Source organism: Trichechus manatus, unplaced genomic scaffold, assembly GCF_000243295.1.
Source record: "Trichechus manatus latirostris isolate Lorelei unplaced genomic scaffold, TriManLat1.0 scaffold00247, whole genome shotgun sequence".
Lineage (NCBI taxonomy): Eukaryota > Metazoa > Chordata > Mammalia > Sirenia > Trichechidae > Trichechus > Trichechus manatus.
Genome location: NW_004444183.1, coordinates 378,759 through 390,113, shown reverse-complemented (window position 1 = coordinate 390,113; position 11,355 = coordinate 378,759).

Genomic DNA, 11,355 nt, shown 5'->3' with positions numbered 1-11,355 from the left:
GGGAGGAATTTATTTTTTTAGGTGATTTCTTAGTGGTTACCACACATACTGCATCGCACAACTTACAATTGAGACAACATTTAACATGTGAACAACAGTTAACATACATTATTAACAATTTAAATCTATTCCTGGTTTGCTCCTCCCTCCCCTGTTGGTGAATTTCCATTTCTGTGGGTGAGTTTCCATTAACATCATTGTATATTCTATGGCTGATAGGTTTACTTTGTACTTACTTCTTGCTAACTTGATGTTGTATAGCTTATGGAATTAAATTATTGAGTTTTTTCCCTGAAAGTATTGAGTACTTAGTCCTTATGATTGCCCATGTTATTGTCTTTTTTGGAGCTATGTCTCTCGTATTTTTTCCCCATGTATGAATTTGAGTATTAGTTTAAAGTCCTTGCCTTTCCATTTGGAGAATTCCCTTGAGTAATACTTGCAAAGCTTGTCTGGTAGTGACAAATTCCTAAAACTTTTGTATATTTGGGAATGTCTTGATTTCCCCCTCATTTTTAAATGACAATTTTTCTGGGTAAACAATTCTTGGTTGTCAATTGTTTTCTTTCAATATTTTATGTATGTTGCTCCATTGTCTTCTGGCCTTCAGAGTTTCTGGGGATAAATTCATACTAATTTTTTTTTCTTAATTGTTTTTTACCTTTTTTTAAAAATTGTACTTTAGATGAAGATTTACAGAACAAATAGTTACTCATTAAAAAGTGCACATATTGTTTTCTGACAATGGTTAACAATTCCACAACATGTCAACATGTCAACTCTGTCCCTTCTCAACCTTGGGTTTCCTATTACCAGCCTTCCTGTCCCCTCCTGCCTTCTAGTCCTTGTCCCTGAACTGTTGTGTCCCATTAGTCTCGTTTTGTTTTATGAGGCTGTCTAATCTTTGGCTGAATGGTGAACCTTGGGAGTGACTTCATTACTGAGCTAAAAGAGTGTCCAGGGGCCATACTCTCAGGGTTTCTCCAGTCCCTGTCAGGCCAGTAAGTCTGGTCTTTTTTTGTGAGTTAGAATTTTGTTCTACATCCTTCCCTAGCTCTGTCCAGGACTGTCTGCTGTGACCCCGGTCAGAGAAGTCAGTGGTGGTAGCCAGACACCATCTAGTTGTACTGGACTCAGTCTGGTGGAGGCTGTGGTAGTTGTGGTCCATTAGTCCTTTTGACTAATCTTTCCCTTGTATCTTTTATTCTTAATTCTCCCTTCTTCCTGAAGGGGTGAGACCGGTGGAGTATCTTCAATGGCTGCTCACAGCCTTTTAAGACCCCGGATGCTACACACCAAGGTAGAATGTAGAATATTTTCTTTATAGACTGTATTATGCCAGTTGAGCTAGATGTTGCCTGAGACCATGGTCCCCACAGCCCTAGGCCCAGGAATTCGGTCCCTCAGGGAGTTTGGATGTGTCTATGGAGCTTCCGTGACCTTTCCTTGTACATGCTGTGCTGGCTTCCCCAGTATTGTACACTGTCTTACCCTTCACCAAAGTTACCACTTATCTATTGTCTATTTAATATTTCTACCCTCCACCCCTCCCATCCCTCGTAACCAACAAAGAGTGTTTCTTTTTGTGTGTAAACTTTTTCATGAGTTTTTACAGTAGTGGTCTCATCCAATATTTGTCCTTTGTGATTGGCTTCTTTCACTCAGCATAATGTCCTCCAGTTTCATCCATATTATGAGATGCTTCACAGATTCATCATTGTTTTTTATCATTGCATAATACTGCATTGTGTGTATGGACCATAGTTTGTTTATTCATTCACTTGTTGATGGGCATCTAGGTTGTTTCCATCTTTTTGCTATTATGAACAATGCTACAATGAACATGGGTGTGCATATGTCTGTTCGTGTGATGGCTCTTATTTCTCTAGGATATATTCCTATGAGTGGGATTGCTGAATCATGTAGTATATCTATTTCTAGCTTTCTAAGGAAGCGCCATATCATTTTCCAAAGTGGTTGTATCATTTTGCATTCCCACCAGCAGTGCATAAGAGTTCTGATCTCCCTGCAGCCTCTCCAACATTTGTTATTTCCAGTGTTTTTGATTTGTGCCAGTAATGCTGGGGTGAGATGGTATCTCTTTGTGGTTTTAGTTTGCATTTCTCTAATGGCTGGTGATCGCGAGCATTTCCTCATGTGTCTGTTGGTCGCCTGAATGTCTTTGGTGAAGTGTCTGTTCACATCCTCTGCCCATTTTTCAATTGGATTATTTGTCTTTTTGTTTTAGAGGTGTTGGATTTTCTTCTAGATTATGGAGATTAGACCTTTGTCTGACTTGTACTGTCCAAAATTTTTTTTCCCAAACTGTGGGTTCTCTTTTTACTCTTTTGGTGCAGAGTAAAAACAAATAGAAAGAGAACAGCAAAAAAAGCCCACAGCCACTAGAAGAAAGGAAATAATTCAATTCTGTTCCACTGGTCAATGTATCTGTCACTGTACCAGTACCAGCTGTTTTGACTGCCATAGCTGTATTGTAGGTTCTGAGGTCAGGTAGTGTGAGTCCTCCTACTTTATTCTTCTTCTTCGATAGAGCTTTACTTATCTGAGGCTTCTTCCCTTTCCATATTACGTCAATGAGTAGTTTTTCCATCTCTTTAAAGAAAGTCGTTGGTATTTGGATCAGGATTGCATTGTATTTGTAAATTGCTTTGGGTAGAATTCTTATTTTCACAATGTTGAGTATACCTATCCATGAGCATGGTATAGTTTTCCATTTACGTAGATCCCTTTGGCTTTCTTGCAGTAGTGTTTTGTAGTTCTCTTTGTATAGATCTTTTACATCCCTGGTTAGATTTACTCCTAAGTATTTTATTTTTTAGGGGCTATTATGAATGGTATTGTTTTCCTGATTTCCTTTTCATTGTTCTCTTTATTGGTGTATAGAAATCCAACTGATCTTTGTATGTTTGTCTTGTATCCAGCTACTGTGCTGAATCTTTCTATTAGTTTCAGTAGTTTTCTCATGGAGTCTTTAGAGTTTTCTATGTATAGTATCATATCACCTCCAAACAAGCACATTCCAGCTTCTTCATTACCAGTTTGGATACCTTTTATTTCTTTTTCTTGCCTTATTGCTCTAGCTAGAACTTACAGCACAATGTTAAATAGGAGTGGTGATAAAGGGCATCCTTGTCTTGTTCCTGTTCTCAAGGGGAATGTTTTCAGCCTCTCTCCAGAATGATGTTGGCCATGGTTTTGCATAGATGCCCTTTATTATGTTGAGAAATTTTCCTTCTATACCTAATTCATTGAGAGATTTTATCAGGAATGGGTGGTGTACTTTGTTGAATGCCTTTCTGCATCAATTGAGATGATCGTGCAATTCTTTCCTTTCATTTTATTTATGTGGTGTATTACATTGATTGATTTTCTAATGTTGAACCATCCTTGCATATGTGGTTTGAATTCCACTTGGTCATGGTTTATTATTTTTTTTGATATGATGCTGAATTCTATGGGCTAGAATTTTGTTGGGAATTTTTGTTATCTATATTCATGAGAGATATTGGTCTGTAGTTTTCTTTTTTTGTGGCATCTTTGCCTGATTTTGCTATCAGGGTTATGTTGACTTCATAGAATGAATTTGGAAGTGTCACTTCCTTTTCTATGTTCTGAAATAGTTTGAGTAGTACTGGTATAATTTCTTCTCTGAATGTTTGGTGGAATTCTCCAGTGAAGCCATGTGGACCAGGGATTTTTTTGGCTGGGAGTTTTTTTTTTTTTTTTTATTATTATTACCTTTTCAATCTCTTCTCTTATTATGGTCTGTTCAGATTTTCAACATCACTTTGTGTTATTTTGGCTAGGTAGTGTGTTTCTAGAAATTTATCCATTTCTTCTAGGTTTTCAAATTTGTTGAAGTATAGTTTTTTGTAATACTCTTATGATCCTTTTTATTTCAGTTGGGTCTATTGTAAAGTCCCCCATTTCATTTCTTATTTGGGTTATTTGTGCCCTATCCTGTTTTTCTTTTGTCAGTCTGGTCAGTGGTTTGTCCATTTTGTTGATCCTTTCAAAGAACCAACTTTTGGTTTTGTTAATACTTTTTATTGTTTTTCTGTTCTCTATTTCATTAATTTCTGCTCTGATCTTTATTATTGCCTTTCTTCTGGTGGCTATGGGCTTTTTTTGCTGCTCTCTTTCTATTTGTTTGAGTTGTGTAGTTAATGTTTTGATTTTGTCCCTTTCTTCTTTTTTGATGTGTGCATCTATTGCTATAAATTGTCCTCTGAGGACTGCCTTTGCTGTGTCCCAAAGGTTTTGGTATGATGTGTTTTCATTCTCATTTGATTCTAGGTTTTGATTCCATCTCTGATTTCTTCTATTACCCAGTGGTTTGTAAACAGGGTGTTATTCAGTTTCCCTGTAAGTTTTTTTTTTCCTTGCTCTTCCTGTTGATAATTTCTACCTTGATAGTGTTGTGGTCAGAGGAGATATTTTGTATTATCTCCACGTTTTGGATATTTTTGCGGATTTCTCTGTGGCTTAAGAAGTGGTCTCTTCTGAGAACATTCCATGTGCATTAAAAAGAATGTGTACTTTGCAGCCGTTGGGTGGCGTGTTCTACATGTCTGTGAGGTCAGGTTGGCTGATGTGGCCTTTAGGTCTCCTGTATCTTTGTCGAATTTCTTTCTAGGTGTTCTGTTCTTTACCAAGAATGGTGTGTTGAAGTCTCCAACTATTATTGTGAAACAGTCAGTTTCTCTTTTCAGAGCTGTTAGAGTTTGTTTTATGTATTTTGGAGCCTTGTCATTGGGTGTGTAGATGTTTGTTATGGTTATGCCTTCATGTGGATCATTACCTTAATCATTATATAGTGTCCTTCTTTGTCTTTTATGGTTGATTTTGTTTTAAAGTCTATTTTATCTGAGATTAGTATTGCCACTCCTGCTCTTTTTTGGTAGCTGTTTCCTTTATATATTTTTTCCACCCTTTGATTTTGAATAAATTTACATCTTTGTTTCTAAGGTGTGTCTCTTGTAGACAGCATATGTATAGATCCTGTTTTTTTATCCATTCTGTCACTCTCCATCTCTTTATGGGTGCATTTAGGCCATTTACATTCAGTGTAATTATTGATAGGTGTGCATTTATTGCTGTCATTTTGTAGTGCTTTTTTTTGTGATGCTGATGTTTTCTTTGTTCCTCTGAATTCTTTTTTGTGTGGATTTTTTTTTCATGTCTTTTGTTTTTGTAGGTTTTGTTTTCACTGAGACTTTATGTTTTTCTTCTTTATTTTGTTGAGTAGTTTGTTAACTTTCTTTGTGGTTACCTGGACATTTACCCTTATCTTCCTACATTTGATCCAGTCTATTATTACTTGGTATTGCCTTGCCTTCCTCTCCATTAGAAGATTCTATACCTACACCATTTATTCCCTCTTTTATTGTTCTGATGTTGTCCTTTACAGATTAACCTCTCTGGTTCTCTGTTGTAATTCTTTTGGTTTTGGATAGTCCTTGAGAGTTCATTTCCTAAGTTGGTATCTGGCTGGTACCATCCTGCGTCCTACACTCAGCCTGTGGTCTGATGTTGTTTGTTCTTAGACTGATGGACTCCCTTTAATAATTCATGTGAGTTTTAACTGGTTTTTACATAGTCCCTTAATTTCTGTTTGTATGTAAATGTCCTAATTTCACCATCATATTTGAATGAGAGTTTTGCAGGATATGTTATTCTTGGTTGGCAGTTTTTTCTTTCCAGGTTGTATATATGTCATCCCATTGCTTTCTTGCCTGCATAGTTTCTGTTGAATAATCCAAACTCAGTCTTATTTTTTCTCCTGTATATATGACTTTTTGTTTTCTCAGGATTCTTTGTCTTTGGTTTTAGTGAGTGTGATTATGATATTCCTTGGTGATTTTTCCTTGGGGTCTATCCTATAAAGGGTTCGTTGAGCTTCTTGGATGGTCAGCTTGCCATTTTTAATGATATTAGGAAAGTTTATTCTCAGGAGTTCTTCAATGATCCTCTCTGCGTTTTCTGTTTTCTCCCTGTTTTGGAACTCCAATCACTCGAAATTTTTTGCTTTTGGTTGTATCCCACATAATTCTCAGGGTTTCTTCATTTTCCCTCATTCTTTTTTCTGATTTTTCCTCAAACAGAGTTGTATCCAAGTTTTTGTCTTCAGTTTTGCTGATCCTGTCTTCCATCGTTTCAAACCTCCTCAGCCCTTCTAAGACAGTGTCCATTTCTGAAATATTCTTGTTTATATTTTGGATTTCTAATTGTTTTTGTATGATTTCTAGTTGTGAATTTATTTTGACATTTTTTCTGTATTATTTTCCTGAATTCTTCCATTTTTTGTCTGTGTTTTCCATGAATTTGTCTGCCTTATCTATGAATTTGTCTATTTTTTTCCCTCATTTTTGTCTGCTTTTTGCTTCAACTCTTGGATAGCTCTGAGTGTTAGAGATTTTAATTCCCTATCAGGTAGTTCTAGTGCCTTTTCTTCTACTAGAAATTCATCTAGTGTTTTATTTCAGACATCTACTGGAAACATCCTGTCCTTTTTTGTATATGTTTTGATGTTGTCTGCTGTCTTCAGGACATTGAATAGTTATTTTCCTTATTTATTGATTGTAGATTTTTGTTTTCCTCCCAATTTTTCATTTTATTTGGTTGTGTCTGAGCAGGGGGGCTGTGTATTCTTTGTTGTTTGCTCATCTATGGGCAGGATACTTTTGCCTCTTTTTGCAATGGGCATGGTGAGTCACTCTTCTATGGTGCAGAAATGCAGGTCCAGCTGAAGGGGAGTTGCTGGGATGGGTTATTTGTGGCATGTACTAGGGCCGACAGGACAGACCAGGAATCAGTGCAGAGTAAGTTCCAGTAGGCCATACCTGTACTTGTTGCAGTTGTGATGTTTAGCACATGGTACAGGTAGGCAGGAAGGAGGGGGGAGATTGTGATTTGTGAAGTTAAGATGAGTATGTGAATGAGGAGAGAGAGGAGAGAGGAACAGGAGCCAAAACAGACAAATAAACAAACAAAAAAGAGTGTTAAGGAAGCTTGCTGTTGGAGTGGAGAGATGAGAGACTGAAAAACGGAGAAAAACAGAAAGAAAAAAGGGTAAAAGAAAAACACTGCATAAATAAAAATTAGAAAAAAAGAAAAGAAAAGCCCCCCAGGGATTCCACCGGTGTGGCTGCAAGGACTGGGAAAGTTCCTCCCAGGCCGTGATGTACAGCCAGGCTAGAAGGGGTAGAGGTGTCACACAGCACCATGTATTCAGGAGACAGGAAGAGAAAGTAAGTATAGACAGATGAGAAACTGAGAAATGAGAAAGACAAAAAGGGGAAAAGAGATAAAAGAAAACAAAAACAACCCCCCCAAAAAAAAACAAAGACAAGAAAAAAATGTCCCCAGAGATCCCACTACTTGGCTGTGCAGATTGAGGGAGTAGCTTCCAAGCCATGCAGTACTGCACAGCTAGAAGGGGCTACCAAACAGAGAAAAGAAAAAGAAAACAAACAAACAAATCAAAACAGAACAAATCAAAAAAACAAACAAACACAAAGCCCTGGGGTTGCCACCACCATGGCAGCACAGGTTGGGAAGCAATTCCACAGTCAAGTGATGTTTCACCGCCTTTCAGGAAGAAGCAAAGATGGCACATGGAGCCAGGTATTTGAGAGAAAGTTGGGGGAGGTGGTGAGAGGTATGGAAGAAACCAAAAGAAGTGGAAAAAAGTAACACCAGCAACCAACAAATGGCACTCAGGGAGTCGGCCAGTGCAAGCGGGTGGAATCCAAGTGGCACAGGGGTGAAGCTTGTGCTTCCCGGCCAAGAAACTGTGGCTGCAGGAAGCAGTGGAGGCCAAGTGGGGGTGAAGATGGGTGGGTGGTGGGAAAGCGTATATCACTGGTTACTGGTTGTTCTGTCTCCTGGTGGGAGCTCTGTGAAGCTGCTTTCCGATACTCCCTTTTTGCTATTCTCCAGCAGGATTCCAAGATGATGTATCTGTGCTGCTTTAGCTGATAAGGGACCTCTGCACGTATCTCTCCTCACTCTCTCTTCTCTGTGAGTTTATTATTCCATTCAGTGCTTGGCTGACTTCTTTATCTCTTCATTTGATGCTCAGGGTTTCACGATTGACGTTTGTCTCTTTTTGACTTAGTTTTTTGGATCTTTGATGTGGAGGGATGGCAGGGTGCTTCTGTCTATAGTGCCATGTTGCCTGGAATTCCTCACGGATTCTTATGAAGGACCCTTGGCATATTTTGCTTTTCTCTTGCTGCTTTCAGAATTCTCTCCTTGTCCTTGGTTTTCAAAAATTTTATTAGAATGTGGCATTGGGTTGATCTTTTTGTATTTATTCTAACTGGAGTTTGTTTAGATTTCTGTATTTACAGCCTTGGTTTTCTGTCAGGTCTGGCAAAGTCTCTATGATTATCTCTTAGAAAATTCTTTGTATGCCATTATTATTGTCATGGTGGTCTGGAATTCCAGGAATTCTAATGTTATATTTCTTAATTGAGTCACATTTCCATTTGACTTTATTGTCTTTTTTCTTTCCCTTATTTCTCTTGAGACTTGATAAGTTCAATTACTCCTTCTTCTAGTTCACTTATTCTATCTTCTGTCTGTTCAACTCTATTGTTAAATGTTTCTCCTTCATTTTCCAATTCTGTTTTTTTATTCTTCAGTTCCAGTAATTCTCTTTGTTTTTTTTATGCTTTCAATTTCTTTATTGAGTTTCTCATCTTGTTCCTCAGTTTGGTTCCTGATCGCCATTAGTTTGTTTTCTGTGTGCTTTTTGCTTTCTATAAACATATTTAACACCATTGTCTGAAAGTGTTCTATTTTTTCCATTAACCTAGTCTCCATGGGAGAAATTCTGTCTTCATGTTTTCCTTTGATTGGTGCTTCTTTTCTTGTGATTTTGTGTTTTACTGAATTTGGGACATTTTCATATCTTTTAAAAAATATTTTAACTTACAAGTTTTCTGATTTTCAAGGGAATGATACTTGTAAGATTTAACTTCACTATCTTCTCCTAAGAACTACTAGAGGGCACTCTTGTCCTTAGGTTTTTTTCAGCACTGAGTCAAGGGTTCTGCATGAGGTTTTATCTGGATGTTTAAGTCACTGGATGCTTATTCTGGCTGATTCTCCCTGAGGTGGCTAACTTTGCTATTCTGTTAACTCTCTCTGTCTTCTGAGGTTTTGGCTTTCACCTTGAGTGTACCTCTGGGGTTGGTTTCCTTTACCCTCTCCTGCAGACTTTGGGAGGGCTTAGTCTTTTCCACTTAATGCAAATGTGCAGAGGAATTTTACTCTTCACAGATGCTGATACAAGTGGTGACGCTTAACTTTCTTGAGATGAAGATGGGAGCACTTTATGTGTTTCCCTCATGGGCACCCCTGTACAGGCTCGCCCAATGTCCTACTGTGCACAGGGAGTTAATCGTTCCCTTCTGTGTTGACTGTCTGAAGTATTTTTCTCTCTCTGGCTTTAGGCTGGGTTGTGCAGCTTTTCCATATGTCTAGGTCTGAGAGCCTGTCTGCCTCAGGACTTAGTGAGTTTCTGCAGCACTCACTCACAGCCTCTCAGTCTCCCTTTGCCCCTCCCAAGTGAGTGGCCCAGGAACTCCCATAGCCAATCTGTGCTACCTTAAAAATCAGGTTACATCTTCCTCAGTTTAACTCCTGTCCTATGTTCTTTGTTCAGGGTGTTGCATATCCCCATCCCAAAATGACTGCAATGAGCAAAGTCCTCTACATGCCAGCTACTGAAATCTTCTAGCTTCTGTGCTGTTTCTGGGCTCATCTTGACTCTCTAACCCCTGCTGTTGGGGTTCTGAAATCTCAGTCTGTGCTTGTTTGTATTTGTTGTTCAGTTATTTAGTTGTTGGAGAATAAATGCGAGTAACTACTTACTCCGCCATCTTCTACTTTGTCTTCCTAAGCTGACCTTTGAAATCTTCTGTTCAGCTCTTTTACTTCATCATTTTTTTCATTAATTTTAGCTACTCTGCACACCAGTGCTAGTTTCAGAGTCTCTTCTGACATCCATTTCCATCTTTTCTTTCTTTCTTGTCTTTGTAATGATCTTTTGCTTTCTTTGTGTATGACGTCCCTGATATTATCCCACAACTCGTCTAGTCTTCAGTCATTAGTGCTCAATGCATCAAATTTATTCTTGAATTGGTCTCTGAATCCAACTGGGATATATTCAAGTTTTATTAGTAAGAGTAATAAGACTTATATTTATAGATCTACGTAATTTTATCTGTTTAATTTGTTGGCATCACATCTAGAGAAAACCAAGGACTGGAAGAGTGGATACTCCTTCCCCTGGCACCTGTGTAATAGGGTGGGGATTGGAACAATCCAGATGTACTACTGCATTTATCCTTTTCTGAGATACCTCTGGATCCACATTAGTTTTTTGGCATCTAGGTTACAATTGGCCAATTCTAGATGCTGATGCAAAAAAAAAAAAAAAAAGAAAAAAACCCTTCACTCCATCTTTGACTCTTCTTATCTCCAAGCTCATTTTCAATCCATCAGCAAATTCTGTCAGCTCTACCGTAAACATATATGAGGAACTTGACCCCTTCTTAACACCTCTGCAGCAGCTGTATTAGATATCTCTTGCCTGGGTTATTATAATAACCTCTATACTGGTTTCCCTGCCTATAACCTTCCCTCCCCCTACCCTCATGGTTTAATCTCAGTAGAGAAGCCAAAGTAACTATCTTGACAAGGCAGATAATCACTGATTATCTTGTTCAAATCACTGTTTCTTGCTCAAAATGCTCAGTGGCTTCCACCTCACATAGGTAAAGAAGTCCAGGTCTCCCTTCACTCTGACTTTTCTCCTGTGACTGTCCCCTCCTCCTCTCCTGTCCAGCCACGATGACTTTCATGCCATTCCTCTAGGACAGATGTCACATCATACATGGATCCACTTCAAGGGTTTAGTACTTGCTCTCTGCTCCTTCCCTCATACACTCAAGCTTACTACTCATTTCCTCGTGGTATTTGTTCAAAGGTTATCATCTTAGGGACCTCCCCTGACCACTCTGTCAAAAACTTACCCCCTTCTCTGAGACTTCATATACCCCTTTTATGCTTTTTTATCTCTTTAGCATTTACCACTTTCTAACATACCATAGATTTTACTGTTTATCTTATTTATTGTCTGTTTCCCATTGGAATACACATTTCATGAGGGCAGGGAATTTTTTGTGTTTTATCCTATACTGAATTCCCAGTGTCTGTTAGAATAACTGACACACAGTTGGTGCTTCAGGTATTCTTACTTCCCCTGGAGCATAATATAGTAATATCTGTTACCTGTTGCCATCGAGTCGATTCCAACTCATA